Source organism: Magnolia sinica, chromosome 12 (genome assembly GCF_029962835.1).
Source record: "Magnolia sinica isolate HGM2019 chromosome 12, MsV1, whole genome shotgun sequence".
NCBI classification, from domain to species: Eukaryota; Viridiplantae; Streptophyta; class Magnoliopsida; order Magnoliales; family Magnoliaceae; genus Magnolia; species Magnolia sinica.
The window spans coordinates 73,649,536-73,665,809 of record NC_080584.1 but is presented as its reverse complement, the minus strand read 5'-3'; the positions used below and the strand labels follow the sequence as shown (position 1 = coordinate 73,665,809).

Sequence of the window (16,274 nt, the reverse complement as noted above, 5' to 3'; positions counted from 1 at the left end):
TATTTGAACGGTAGGCGTCATTATCACTGCTGCTTCCTGTGGTGTGGTCTTGGATCTGCCTCGTTCTTGAGATAATGTCCTAAAATGATCTAGAAAAATGGATGGACGGCGTAGATAAACTCCATACATTACAGTGGGCCCCACAGCCCCTGCGTGGACCGAGTCCGTCCAGGCTCGCTTCTGTCCGGAACGACGATCTTCTCGAATTTACGACATTGCCCAATGCAATCGAAACAAAATCCACCGTTAGATAACGACAAAAACTCCGCGGCGCGTAGAAAAAAAAAACTTTGTTACTCGGCAGTGTGATGGATGATACGCATGCACTTATAGATTACTCTTAATTGTGTACATGGAATACAGGAAATCCAAATCAAACTGTAAACATTATGGATCCCTCTTTAGATATTTCATTAGAAAAAAAAAATACTCTGATTTTAATACATGACTATCCGTTCTGTGGACATTTATTTAACGGTTAATAATGAAAAGTAGCTAATAGTACAATTTCAACAAACAAGTGTATACAAATAAGCGGTTGGGATTATTCAACCAATCTTATGTTGGAAATGTGAGAGAGTCGGTTTCACATTTAGGTAGTTTAACTAAGGAAACGCATGCTACGTCTACAATTTATTATTGCCTGCGTAGCAAGCGTCACAGACGCCAGAGTATCAGATAACTCCCAGCTAGTTTGGAAGCTGGCTGGAAGCTGACTGCGTGCTGCTTTGTGGGGCCCACCGTGATGTATGGTTTTATCTACTCTGTCCATCCATTTTTTTTTTTAATCTCATTTTAAAATATGAGCCCAAAAATAAGCAGATCCACGGCTCAAGTGAACCAAAGTGAGGATTAAATTCCCACCACCAGAAACTTTTACAAGCTGTAGAAGTTTTGAATCAATCTGATATTTTTGTTTTCTCCTCATCCACGTCTACATGACCTTACGAGCGGGTTTGATGGCAGCTCATAGGTAGGCTTCAACAGTGAGTTTTCACTATAGGGACTGCTTCCTATAGTGCGGTCCACATAAGTATTGGACCTGTCTAATTTTCAGACTGATGCCAGTAGTTTTTTAATATTTTTGATCACTGTATTTCAAAGTATATGAGCAATGAAAAGTTGACACTGACCAGAACTTTTTAGCTAAGCTTTTCATTGTAAATTAAAATTGTACAAGGCTTGCATCCATGGCTCACATAAATTCAGAGAAGTTCTCTTATATTTGACATCATGTCATAATCCCAAAGGGGCCAATAAATCAATTGATAGGATAATTCCCAGAGAACATATAAACATGACATTATAAGATAATTCATATCGTAAAAGGTACGAAAGAGATCAATAATTGATGTGAAACATATAATCGCATGGAAGATTCAAAGTGATATGTAAAGTTTAGATGAGATACATGTAAAGATGAATTCAAATTCATGAAGACAGGAAAAGGCAAATTTCAATTATCAACTTAAATTAGAGTAAGCCTAAAGGATAGAACCCTCACCTATTAATTTCGGTCCCTTCCAATGCCGTTAGATCTTGACCTCACGCTTCAAATCTAGTACAGATAGGATTCACTTACGTTAAGTTATAGTACTATTCCGTATGCTAAGTTTTATAGTTTAGGTTGGGATTAGAGTGAATAACTGGGATAGATCAGGATAGGTGTGGATATATTTCGGTTCACCTCTAATCACCATCCGATCGAGCTTAGTTTCAATCGATCTTTTGCTACGTCAACTTGAACAATCTTAAGTTCTTAAGAACTGTTAGAATTCTATGATTAGTACCTTTGATCGTTATAGGGTTAGGAACGTGGATGATTCTACTGGTGATCCCGGTTGAGTTGATGTCTTGGGTGAACTGTGGCTGCAACAACGGTTGGCCAGACCTCAGTCTCTCTTCTTTCTTCTTTCCTTTTCTTTCTTTCTTTCTTCCTATCTTTTCCTTTCCTTTCCTTTCTTTCTTTCTTTCCTCCTTTTCTTTTCTTCTTCTTTTTCCTTTCTTTTTTCCTTTCTCCCCTGGAAACTGTTGGATGAACAGAGTGTCAAAAAATTCCGTCTTCATTCTTTTTCATTTAATTATAGGTTATATATAAAAAATAAAAAATAAAAATAAATAAATAAAACCTCTTTGCTATACAATTTCGTCTCCTACACTCATGCTACGGGATGTCAAAAATTTCAAATCCCTAAAATCTCTCTTGGTTGTTTAGCTCACGCCAACAACTCTCTTGGTTGTTTACAATGCTAAAATCTCTCTTGGTTGTTTAGCTCACGCCAACAACTCTATTGGTTGTTTACAGCTCACGCCAACACTCCCCCTCAAGTTGATGTATAGAGGTCTCGCATGCCCAACTTGTCAAGTGAGTTGTAAAAGTCCTTGCTAGATACAACTTTTGTAAGGTCCACCAACTGATCTTTGGATTTCACAAACGGAAACTTAATTATTTTTTCTTCAAGATTCTCTTTGATGAAATGTCGATCTACCTCCACATGTTTAGTACGATCATGTTGAATAAGATTGTGAGAAATGACAATTCCAGCTTTATTGTCACATAAGAGATTCATCTCGGAAGTGGGGACAAACCCGATTTCAGTGAGTAGCTTTCTTAGCCAAAGGAGTTCACAAAAACCCTTAGCCATTCCCCTAAAGTCAGCTTCAGCACTTGACAAAGCTATCACTTTTTGTTTCTTGCTTCTCCAGGTTACAAGATTTCCCCCAACAAATGTAAAATATCCTGAGGTGGACTTTCTGTCAGTGATATTACCTGCCCAATCCGCATCCGTATATCCATAAACCATCGACTGACTATTATGTTTTGAGAACATAAGCCCCTTGCTCGAGGATGACTTCAAGTATTGAATCACTGCTTCCATATGACTCTTACTTGGATTATGCATAAATTGACTTACAACACTTACAGCGTATGCAATATCTGGACGAGTATGAGAGAGATAAATGGGTTTACCAACTAACCTTTGATATCTTCCTTTATCTGTCGGTACTTGGTTTGGATATTCTCCAAGCTTGTGATTTTGAACCATGGGGGTGTCTGCAGGTTTACATTTCAACATCCCTACTTCGGTTAGCAAGTCTAATATGTATTTCTATTGGGAGAGAAATATACCTTGCTTAGACCTGGCAACTTCAATTCCCAAGAAATACTTGAGTCCTCCTAGATTTTTCATCTCGAATTTAGTTGCTAATTGCTTTTGAAGCAGAGAGATTTCTTCTTCATCATCTCCTGTAATAATCATGTCATCTACATAGACTATCAAAGCAGTTACCTTGCCCAACTGATGCTTTAAGAACAAAGTATGGTCAGAGTTACTTTGTTGGAAACCATATTTCTTCATTGCCAAGCTAAACCTTCCAAACCATGCTCATGGTGATTGCTTTAGTCCATACAACACTCGCTGCAATTTACACACCACTCCATTCTTTGAAGAGGCTGTATAACCTGGAGGAACACCCCTATGAACCTCTTCTTGGAGATCACCATTGAGAAAAGCATTTTTTTACATCAAATTGATACAAAGGCTAATCAAGATTTGCTGCAAGAGATAATAACACCCTAACTGTATTCAACTTGGCTACAGGTGAGAAATTCTCCTGATAATCGACACTATACGTTTGTGTATATCCCTTCGCTACCAGTCGTGCTTTGTACCGTTCAATAGATCCATCTGCTTTGTGTTTAATGGAGAACACCTATTTGCACCCCACGGTTTGTTTTTCTTCAGGTAATGAAACAAGAGTCTATGTATCATTTTTAAGTAGTGCCTCCATTTCTTCCTCTATAGCTCAGGTCTATCTTGGATTTGCCAATGCCTCATGAACACTGGTAGGAATCTGACATATGGAGAGTTCTTGTGCAAATTTCTTGAGAGGTTCAGAGAGTTCTTTGGTGAATACATAGTTAGCAATTGGATACCTCGATCTTCGTTCTTTAATATCTGGAGAGTATCTGTTAGGTGGCTTGCCATGATTGTACCTGTGAGGTAAGACATATCCTGCAGATGCATCTATATCATCGGTATGTAAGGGTGTAATAACAGTACTTACCTCAGGAGTACTCTCAGGAGATGATTCGGCCGGCACTTCAGAGGGAGGGAATATAGGTTCGGTCTCAGATGTTGCATGCTCTACATTAGGATATATCTCGGCTTCACAGTTCACAACGCTTGAGTTATCATTCGGCCCACCATGCTCCTGCGGCTCGGCTTCACAGTTGGCTTCACAGTTCACAACGCTTGAGTTATCATTCGACCTACCATGCTCTTGCGGCTCGGCTTCACAGTTCACAATGCCTGAGTTATCATTCGACATCTCATGTTGGAACCAATTCAACTCTTCATTATGTATCTCCCCCCGAAGAGTAGAAGTAGGTGCCGAAGAGGAAAAGAACATATCAGTCTCCAAGAATTGGACATCCATAGTCACATAGAGTCTGCGAGTGGTAGGATCATAGCACCGGTACCCTTTTTGATGGATGCCATAGCCCAAAAACAAACACTGACGTGCACACGGATTAAGTTTAGTGCGCAGGTTCTTGTGGAGATACACATAGACGACACACCTAAAGACGCGAAGAGGAAGCATCAGTGTGGTAGGTAGTGACACATAAGTAGAAAGACATTGGAGTGGTGTCTTAAAGGATAAAACCTTGGAAGGCATTCAGTTGAGAAGATGGATAACAGTTGAGACGGCATCGGTCCAAAAACGTTTGGGCATATGAGCACAGAGAAGCAAAGCACGAGTAGTCTCAAGAACATGTCTATTCTTCCTCTCGGTGACACCGTTCTGTTGAGGTGTTTATGAGCATGACGTTTCATGAATTAAACCATATTGAGTAAAGTACGCTTTAAGGTGCTTATTGACATATTCTCCACCATTATCAGAGTGGAGAACCTTCATGGTGGCATTATACTGAGTACTAACCATAGCATAGAATGTTTCAAAGGCACTGAGAACCTCATCTTTGTATTTCATCAAGTAGAACCATATCATACGGGTACAATCATCCATAAAAATAACAAACCAACGAAAGCCAGACATATTAGTAACAGGTGAGGGCCCCCATACATCAGAGTGAATTAACACAAATGGATTGTCACTTTTAGTCATGCTTAATGGATAAGTAGCGCGATGGCTCTTAGCCAAAATACAAGTGTCACATTTCAAATCAGAGGCCTGTAAATGCTTAAACAGATTAGGAAAAACATGCTTCAAATAAGGAAAAGACGGGTATCCCAAGCGTCGATGCCATAACCAAAGTAGTGTCTCTTTATCAGCATGTGGATGGTTCATGTTATTGGCCTGGCTGATACTGATGTCTTCCACATAATATAATCTCCCCTCTTAGTACCATGTCCAATTATCTCCTTGGTGAGAATATCTTGAATAAGACAGAAATTTGAATAAATAAGTACAACACACCCAAGGTCCGCAGTAAACTGACTTACAGACAACAATTTATGGGATAGAGATGGAACAAGTAAAGTATTAGATAAATGCAGATGGAGATAAGGTCACAGAGCCAGCTCCAGTAACTGGTGAGATAATACCATTTGCATTGGCTATGCTGGTGCGTCGCAGAAGAGAGGTCTGAGAGAAGTCTGAGATAGCAAATGTCATATGGTAAGTGGCTCCTGAGTCGAGAAGCCATGCACTACAGTCCGCATCTCTGTGGGAGGTAGGAAGAGCAAGACCAGGGATACCTGAGTTCAAGTTGGGAGGAGCATCCGTGGACGTTGCAGCTGGTTGTATAAGAGAAAGATGGGGCTCTGCAGTAGCAACAACAACTGTGCCTGAACTTCCATTAGTTCCGGTTCCATCAGAACATTTACGGGCTTGAAGACCATGCCACCAATTAGGGTACCCATGCAACTTAAAACAGTTTTCACGTGTGTGTTTCTGGTTTCCTCAATGAGAACATTTTTTCGTATCAGTAGAATTTCGGGTCTTGGAAGATTTATCAGGGGCAAAAGTGCTTAATGTAAGGGCTTTGGAGGCCAAGACAACTCCCTGGAGCCCATTGGTGTCATGGGAAGTCATAACTTGCTGTCGAATAGCTTCTCGTCTAACATGTGCATACGCTTGTTCGACAGTAGGAAACGGTTTCATTTGTAGAACATCAGCCCGTATTTTGTCTAGCCGATCGTCAAGACCATCCAGAAACACATAAACACGATCTTCCTGGATGATCTGATTATAGTGCTGAATATCAACAGAGCATTCCATAGGATTTGGCCGGCGGAAATCAATTTCACGCCATAAACCCTGCAACTTAGTGTAATATTTTTCTAGCGAGCAAGCAGCTTGCTTCAGTCATGTCACACGCTGTCGAAGATCATACACTTGTGAGGTATCACTACCATCAAAGAAGGTAGTTGTAGTGGAATCCCAAACTGCTTTTGCCATAGGAAACTGAATAAAATTGCCAATTAAGGATGAATCCATGGAAGAAATTAACCAACTTTTAACAATGACGTTATCGGTGCGCCACTTGCGAAAGGAGGGATCAGTTGATAGCGGCTGGGGAAAGTCACCATTAATGTACCCCAGTTTGTCCTTGCCAGAGATATACATCTCAACAACCTGGGACCACAGTGCATAGTTGGAACCATCCAACTTAATGCCGATCGGAGCAGCAAATGTTTCAGTGGTGATGGTCAAGTTCTGAGTGCTGTTCAAAACCTTGGTCATCCTTGTAGTCAATTCAAGGATAGAGTCAGAGAGATTGGACATGCCGCCAGAGGAGTTCGGATCATTAGAGTTCGACATGAACGGAGGTATAGTTAGGATTGTAATACAGGAAGTCAGAACTCATTTGGCTTTGATACCATGTCAAAAAATTTTGTCTTCATTCTTTTTCATTCAATCGTAGGTTATATACAAAAAATAAAAAATAAAAATAAATAAATAAAATCTCTTTGCTATACAATTCCGTCTCCTACACTCATGCTACGGGATGTCAAAAATTTCAAATGCCTAAAATCTCTCTTAGTTGTTTAACTCATGCCAATAACTCTCTTGGTTGTTTACAATGCTAAAATCTCTCTTAGTTGTTTAGCTCATGCTAACAACTCTATTGGTTGCTTATAGCTCACGCCAACACAGAGCTCCCTCTTCTTCCTCTTCTCTTTCTTTTTCTCCTTCGCTGGACGGCAGCAACCTGGGCGGTCAGTTGCCGAATCCCTCTCTCTTTCTTTCATGGGTGTTGCTCCTGGTCGAGCGTTCTCTCTCTCTCTCTCTCTCTCTCTCTCTCTTTCTTCTTCTTTCCTTTCTTTCTCTTTCTTTCCTCCTGGATGTGCACTGCCCCTTTTATAGAGTGCAGCGCACCTTCCAGAACGTCTTGCGAAGCCTCATAATCAGTTACACTCTAGGATTCTCTTGCGCAGCGATTTCCGGAAGAGGACTTGCGTCCCAGCCAAAATCGGCATTCATACCGATCAAACGTCCGCATCAACCTTCTTGGGAGTAGTCGGTACCCTGTATACTCGGGTTTGAACGGCTATGATCAGGTCGAAACTCCCTTACTAGTCTCTCCTACAATGCGGAGTGAAATCCATCCTAGCTCCTATCGACACAGCTTGCGGACGAGGATGCGACCTAATCGAAGGTGGGAAACATTGGGATCTAATAGAAATCGTCCCAGGAGCATGATGAATGGTTCCGATCAGCCCTACGGACGATGATGGGTCCTCAAATTCATTCCAGCGGACGGCCTGCGAATCCTCCATCTACGAACGCTTTCTTCCCCGTCTTTCCTATCCAAATATGGTATCGAAAGTGGGGATAGGTTGGGTTTCCTTGCCTTCTACACCAGGTGAACGGTCTGGATCTTCCGATGGGACCGTGATGGTGGGCCATAGCAGTTCTCAAACGGTCGTGGTCCGTCTGTTACACAGCGGCAGAAAATAGAGAGAGAAACCTCTCCGTGCACGAACAGGAGTCGGGTCGGCGCGTGCTGACCGACGCTCCTGACCCGGTGCACAGCGGGTGCACCACAGTGGTTTACACGTAACTCACACGTAGGGTCAATTCATAATCCTGTCAAAAGCTCGATCCTTTACTTAATTAGAGCATTGGAATCTTTTGAGATTTTCTAGGACTTAGAGTTTGAGTCAAACCATGTAAATTTCACATAAATATGGTTCTATCAGTCCGTAACTTCGGTTATTCTAAACTTATGGGAAAAACGGTACGAAGTCTTATACCCTTGAAGTGGATGACTCTACATGGCCTATTAAGCTTCTGTTGCATACTTGATTATCAAATACACTGCCCAAAATACTGTCGTCACTGATTTATTATGCTTAGGTTTTCAGCGTATCGCTCGTAAGGTAGATATATATTTATACATCTGGGTATGTGTAACTGATTACATGAATTGGGGATGCTACAGCCTACCCCCCTTAAACAAAATCTCGACCTCGAGATTTGACAATTGACTTAGCTCACTTACTCCTTTCCTGATTGTGGTTCTGTTGCTGGGATTTGAACCCGGGTCGCCTGGGTGAAAATCAGGTATCCTAACTAGACTAGACGACAATGGATTTAAAATTCTTTAGAGGGAGGTTGATGGGGACCTAGATTCGCAGTTTCTAAATTCCATGTCTAACTTGAATATTTCCAATGGGGATCCTAAATATAGGTTTCTAATTCTTCAACTCCTAGTTTACTTAGGAATTCAATTGAGTATATGTCACTAATTCATTATATATCGTAATCGTGAAAAATTTTGTGGTGGTCCACTCCCTTAGTTAATCTCATTCTCGTGCTCTGATACCAACTATAACAGCCCGAAATTTTCACAGCTAGAGTTTGTACTCGAGCCTAAGGAAACCGGGTGTTAATGATGTATAAATTGGATGCTTTAGAAAATCGCACTTTATTTTTTTCATTTGGGTCACATCGAAATACATTCATGAAGGTAACATTTACAAGAAAAAAAATCAACTGTATTGAATACATTTCATCAGAGTAAAATAATAATCAAATGACCTCATAATGGGAGGTTTATTACAACATTAGAGTTCACAGCGGAAGTATAAATTTAATTAAGTAATTTAGCTTAAATTCTTTCAGCGTAGTCTTCTACAGGAAGTGTACCCTCTACGTCTTTAAACCTTTACGTCACCTGTAACAACTATACGGTTGGGAGAGGGTCAATGCCCTACTCATAGCGAAGGTTAACCTTTAAGATTAATAATAATTCAAGAGAATTATAGAAGCAATATAAAAGGGTTCCATAAAAGTAAAGTAACGGTACTGATACATCTCGTACTCCACTAATACATAAGATATCAGTATGTGTAAATAAACTAAATGAGATGCATGCCTAGCATGGTGTGTGTGGCTCATCATACGTAGTGATCGTCACAATGTGGAATATAATTCATAGGAAACCCGGCTCGACCTGCATCCCATAACTACCAATATTCGCCGGCATGGCCAACGCTAACGTGGATTTATACGAATATCTTAAGGCAACATAACACGCGGTTGGAGGATTTACGTAACATGATGTGTTCATTGAGCGATTATTTGCAACATCCAATCCCGAAAAGTTGATATAACACGTATGCCGATTTACATACATCGATTGTGCACCACGCTAACCAACCCACGGAATTACGTGCTGACCAAGAGGGCCGCTACCGTATCGCATTACGTCCATGATAGGATAATTGAATCACTAGTCGTGATATAACACATCACTTGCACATTATAGAGAATATAGCTAAATCATTAAGAATAAAACTGAATCATGGAGGTTCTGGAATAACAAGATATATGTCCGTGCTTTTAAAGATAGACGGTACAAGGTCAATATAATAAGAGAAGAGTGACAATGGTCAACTCAATAAAAGAAGAGTGGCAGAGCTAATTCAAATAAAGAGACGAGTGGCATAGCCAACTCAAATATAAAGAGGAGTAGCAGAGCCAACTCAAATATAGAGACGAGTGGCAAGGCCAACTCGATAATTGATGAGGCAGGGGCAAGGCTTGCATCCATGGCCTCACATAAATTTGGAGAAATTCTCTTGTATTTGACATCATGTCATAATCCCAAAGGGGCCAATAAATTAATTGATAGGATAATTCCCAGAGAACATATAAACATGACCTTATAAGATAATTCATATCGTAAAAGGCACGAAAGAGATCAATAATTGATGTGAAACATATAATAGCATGGAAGATTCAAAGTGATATGTAAAGTCTAGATGAGATACATGTAAAGATGAATTCAAATTCATGAAGACAGGAAAAGGCAAATTTCAATTATCAACTTAAATTAGAGTAAGCCTAAAGGATAGAACCCTCACCTATTAATTTCGGTCCCTTCCAATGCCGTTAGATCTTGACTTCACGCTTCAAATCTAGTACAGATAGGATTCACTTACGTTAGGTTATAGTACTATTCCGTATGCTAAGTTTTATGGTTTAGGTTGGGATTAGAGTGAATAACTGGGATAGATCAGGATAGGTGTGGATATATTTCGGATCACCTCTAATCACCATCCGATCGAGCTTAGTTTCAATCGATCTTTTGCTACGTCAACTTGAACAATCTTAAGTTCTTAAGAACTGTTAGAATTCTATGATTAGTACCTTTGATCATTATAGGGTTAGGAACGTGGATGATTCTACTGGTGATCCCGGTTGAGTTGATGTCTTGGGTGAACTGTGGCTGCAACAACGGTTGGCCAGACCTTAGTCTCTCTTCTTTCTTCTTTCCTTTTCTTTCTTTCTTTCTTCCTATCTTTTCCTTTCCTTTCCTTTCTTTCTTTCTTTCCTCCTTTTCTTTTCTTCTTCTTTTTCCTTTCTTTTTTCCTTTCTCCCTTGGAAACCGCTGGACGAACAGAGCTCCCTCTTCTTCCTCTTCTCTTTCTTTTTCTCCTTCGCTGGACGGCAGCAACCTGGGCAGTTAGTTGCCGAATCCCTCTCTCTTTCTTTCATGGGTGCTGCTCCTGGTCGAGCGCTCTCTCTCTCTCTCTCTCTCTCTCTCTTTCTTCTTCTTTCCTTTCTTTCTCTTTCTTTCCTCCTGGACGTGCACTGCCCCTTTTATAGTGTAGCGCACCTTCCAGAACGTCCTGCGAAGGCTCGTAATCAGTTACGCGCTAGGATTCTCTTGCGCAACGATTTCTGGAAGAGGACTTGCGTCCCAGCCAAAATCGGCATTCATACCGATTAAACGTCCCGATCAGCCTTCTTGGGAGTGGTCAGTACCCTCTCTCTTCAGGTTTGAACGGCCATGATAGGGTCGAAACTCCCTTACCAGTCTCTTCTACAATGCGGAGTGAAATCCGCCCTAGCTCTTATCGACGCAGCTTGCGGGCGGGGATGCGACCTAATCGAAGGTGGGAAACATTGGGATCTGATCGAAATCATCCCATGAGCATGATGGACGGTTCAGATCAGCCCTACGGATGATGATGGGTCCTTAGATTCATTCCAGCAGATGGCCTGCGAATCCCCCATCTACGAACGCTTTCTTCCCCGTCTTTCCTATCCAAATCTGGTGTCGAAAGTGGGGATAGGTTGGGTTTCCTTTCCTTCTTCACTAGGTGAACGGTCTGGATCTTCCGAGGGGACCGTGATGGTGGGCCATAGCAGTCCTTAAACGGTCGTGGTCTGTCCGTTACGCAGTGGCAGAAAACAGAGAGAAATCTCTCCGTGCCCGAACAGGAGTCGGGTTGGTGCGTGCTGACCGACGCTCCTGACCCGGTACACAGCGGGTGCACCACAGTGGTGTACATGCAACTCAAGCATGGGGTCCATTATGATTTCTGAATGAGAGATCTACATCGTCCATTCATTTATCTATCTAATTTAAGGGTTGAGCCCAAATTTGAAGCACATCCTAAGATCAAGTGGCTAATAATCGATGGTTAGAGATGATTTCCCCCATTAGGCCAATTTTATGAGGATCCAACGGTAGAAAACTGACATGTATGGTTAATCTATGATGTATAGGCCTGGTGTTAAATTTCTCATTAACTGGATCATAGGAAACATGTGATTTGGGATTTGGGGTTTAGGTTAGTGGTATTTTTCGTAATTATCGCTGATCTTAGAATTTTGTGAAATCCAATGGTTCTATAGGCTTTTATGCACTTTTCCAAATATATCTTACAAATGAACTTACATCTAAGTTGTTATGGATAGTCAGTTATTCTCTAATTTACTTGAGGGAAGTACATAAGTCGAGTCTCATGATGGATGGTGTGGTCTTTAAAATCAATGGTCAGATCTATGGATCTACGCATGAGGATCATTCCCAACAATTAGATTTGTGTTAGGGCGAGGATGTAAGGCTAGGATAATTAGATTGGTATGATACACATGTACATATAGGTTAATTTCTAGGTAACGCTCGAGAACTTTCAATACACGAATATTGAAAAGTTCGAGGCATTATAGTCATTGTGTAGGATTGTAAAGGTTAGAGGTGAACTTGATTTAAAACCTCCAATAGTGAAGTACAATACACTCATGAGTTGAGTGCATCCACCGAGAGTGGAGTAAAAAAATTGAACCACTATATATGCTTGTATTTAGGATTGTTATTTGAGCACTTTTTTAATTATGCTTATGTGATTGAATGTCTAATTATATGTATGCATGATTAGATAGATGCTAGAAGATGATAGGTCACACATCTCACACACACATGTACACTATCATGTTTGTAACTAGTTGCTTAATTGTTAAATCTTTTGTAGTCTATTTAATTGGACCCTCTGTTAGTTTGAAAGCCTTAGAGTTAATTATCTTTCTTAGTGTAATTTGAATATTAGTTTAAGTTAGGAAATTATGTTTTAAAAGGCGTAAGTTTCTATTTGGCCCTAATTAATCACCCCCCTTTTAGGACACAACATTCATTCCTTAGCTTCGCCAAGCTTCCATGCACAACCCGTAGGCCCTCCACGTGTAATTTCAAATCTTATACGCCACGATGTGTTGACTGCTCATTTTTTGGTATTAACTTATACTAACTAGGCGAGATTACTTGGTGGTCGAAGGAGTTTTAATATCATCTATGAGAGAGAGAGAGAGAGAGAGAGAGAGAGAGCACTTAAGTAAGAGGATTGAGGAATTGGAGGAAGAGAGACTTGCCTGAGTAGTCATCGAGGTTGATGTTGGATCAGGTGCTTTGAAGTACTCATTACTCGAATAATGTAGGCTGGAGACATATTTTTCTAGCTATTTGTTTATATATATATATATATATATATATATATATATATATATATATATATATATATATATATATATATATATATATATATATATCTATTTGTACGTGGTAGGAGATAATGCATTTATTTTTTAAAAAATGAAATGAAAATGTAAACATTGGTGTTAGTTTGTTTGTGTGAGCATGGTTTGGATGTATTACGCCTATAGATGTAGGTATCTAAATATTCTGACTCGGTTGAATGTCATGCCCAATTTTTGAATTGTTCACCGAGGGTCTCAATCCCTTTAAGGTAGTAGTGTGCAATGGTATTATGCTATTAAGATTTAGGCAGAGCTAAAAAAGAATTCTTCACTCATCATTGTCATCTTTACATCTTTTGAATGTTCATATTGCTCAAATATTTCATATACGTGTTTTTTTTACTTTTCGATTTTTTTTCTTGTCATTATTTTTCACTATACCATTTTAGGTTTTTGCTACGTCTGACTTGCTTGTCATTTTTTTCCACAGCGCCCTTTAAAATTTTTCACTGTGTCTCGGGTGTTTGATCTTACTTGCCCCTTAGTAGCTATGCTTTTTTTAAAACCTCTGGTGCCTTTTTGGGATTTTACTAGGCCTTCTATGAGCTCGTTATTTTTATTTAAGGTGCACTTTTGAGTTTTTACCTCACCTATTCTACTTAAGCGTGCTCTCTCTCTCTCTCTCACTCTCTCTCTCTCTCTCTCTCTCTCTCTTTTGCATATTAGCGGCCTATAGTTGGATTCTGTCATTGTTAAGCGATTGACAACCTAACTGCCTTTGTTCCTGGTCATGATCATAAAGTTGCAGTTAATGCACTGATTTTTGCACCTATTTGTCAATCACATGAGTCCATATCTCAGGGAGTCGGTTAAGTCCTCGGAAGCTGAAGGCCAAAGACACAATAGAAAACGGAGCATCAAGGAGTAAACAACAGGTAAATGATGTGCTTTGGTAACCCTAACCTTAGACCCAAAACAACCGTAGCCTTTAAATGATTATGCCTTAATAGATAAACCTTTGAGTGATCATTCCATAGCCTTAGGAGCCTAATTGCACATGATAAGTAAGGTTAAATGATGTTTAAAGCTATTGTAAAAATATCTGTAAAAGACAATACTCTTCGAGTGAAGCTCAATCTCATCGACTAACCATCGATGTGTCTCGAGCGAACCTTCAATTGATCAAAGTCATGGCTCGATCAATCTAATGTTACAAAAAATGTCCAACTACCTATCTAAATGCTAGAGTTTATTGATCCCATTGAAGGGTCCTTTGATCGATCAAAGGCATCGCTCGATTGATTGAAGGTGCTGTTTTTTGTCTTTTTTTTTTTTTAATTTTATTTTTTATACCGTTGGAACATAATTCCTTTATAAAGGGCAATTGGACCTTGGGCATTATGATGAGTTTTAGTGCAGTAGAAGCCTAGGTGATTCTCCACTCATATCCCTCATTTTAAGCCTCTAAACCAGTGAGGTTTAAGTCATCTTCTTGAGCTTTACCACTCAGATGAGAATTTTAATATTGATTATGAAGATAACCTTGATATCTCGCTTGTTCTAAAGATTATACATGAGCATATAGTCAAATTCTTATCTAAATCCCCTAGAACACCCATCTAGATGAATCTCATAGGAAATCAACTATCCATTATTTGTAGGAGATTCCACCATCCTCCCACCACATTGGTCACCTCATCGGGGCATCATATGCAAGGCGGTTGATCATAAGAGTTTAAGCATCGATGTCAACGATCGAGGAACTACAATGAGAGCTGATTGAAGCACATGAGAGCATCGATCAAGCAATTCGAGCAAGACACATCAACGGGGCTCAATCCTACAAGTAAGGTTGTTAATTATAGAGTCCATATACTCATTCCTTGTGTAGGATTGAGTGTAAAAGTTTATGACATAAACTTGAATAAGTTCTTGTGTAGGACCTATGCTCTTGTGTAGGGATAAATTCACTGGACATGAGTGTGTACATGTTAGTCTCATTGGGAAGCCTCCAGCGAGAGTGTACGTATGGCCTTGGTTTAGGATCGCTAGTGGTTGTTAGTTAGTCAATAGATAATCAAGCAAAGTATCTTATGGGAGCCACAGACCGAGGTGGAAACGTGTTCCTCTGACATAAGAGTGTACATGCGTTTAAGTCCTTGTGTAAGATTGTAAGTGATCCTATTCACCCCATTTGGGACTTAGCCGTAATTCTAAGCTCCATTAAATTTTCGCATGCATGCGTTGTGGTTGACTATTCCACATAATTTTAACTATTAGTATAGGGATATAACTATCTTAAGAGGGAAATGGGTGATTTTTGGAGAATTATACTTATATATATATGTATATATATATATATTGGGTTTGATTTCTTTTCTTTTCTTTCTTTCTTTCCTTTTTTTTTTAATTTTGTTTTTTTTTGTTTTTTTTTTGATTGTTTGGTTACAACATGTTGACTAAACCACGACTGTCTAAGTCGTCTCACGACCATCCGGGTCTAAAAGACTGTCCGTAACACTGAAAATTCTTGCGCTTGTGTAGGTACATGAGTGATTATTCTTGTATATATCCTAATTTAAACTTGTGTTTTTAAGAGAATTACACTTGGACTTGTGCACACGAACACACTTAAACCCATGTATGCCTTATAATGTTTTTCAATATCCAATATATTATCATTAGGGCTGAAAGTTGGGCGGGTTCAACCCGACCGACCCGTGATCAACCCGACAATGGGTTGGGCTTGGGCAGGATGTATAGCGTTTGATCTCGGGCTTGGGGCCATACAAATGTCAACCCGATAAAACTTGGGTTGGGCTCGGGTTGAGGTCTTGGGTTGCCCGACCCAACCCGAACCCGATCAATATATAAGTTCCTTATAAATTTATTATAATTGAGTGTGGATCGTCGATGTTGAAGGCACAAAAAATTCCAATGCCATCAGGTTTTATTGGTCTACGTCATTTCCGATGACTCAAGCTAATAAGATACACTGGATTTCTCTCTCCCAAATTGATTGCTTGATGCATAGT

At 39.9% G+C, this 16,274-nt stretch overlaps 1 pseudogene; it reads right to left on the bottom strand.

The window, feature by feature from the left end:
- Positions 1-2,457: 2,457 nt before the first annotated feature.
- On the bottom strand, positions 2,458-3,689 carry LOC131220246 (uncharacterized mitochondrial protein AtMg00810-like; annotated as a pseudogene).
- Positions 3,690-16,274: the final 12,585 nt, after the last annotated feature.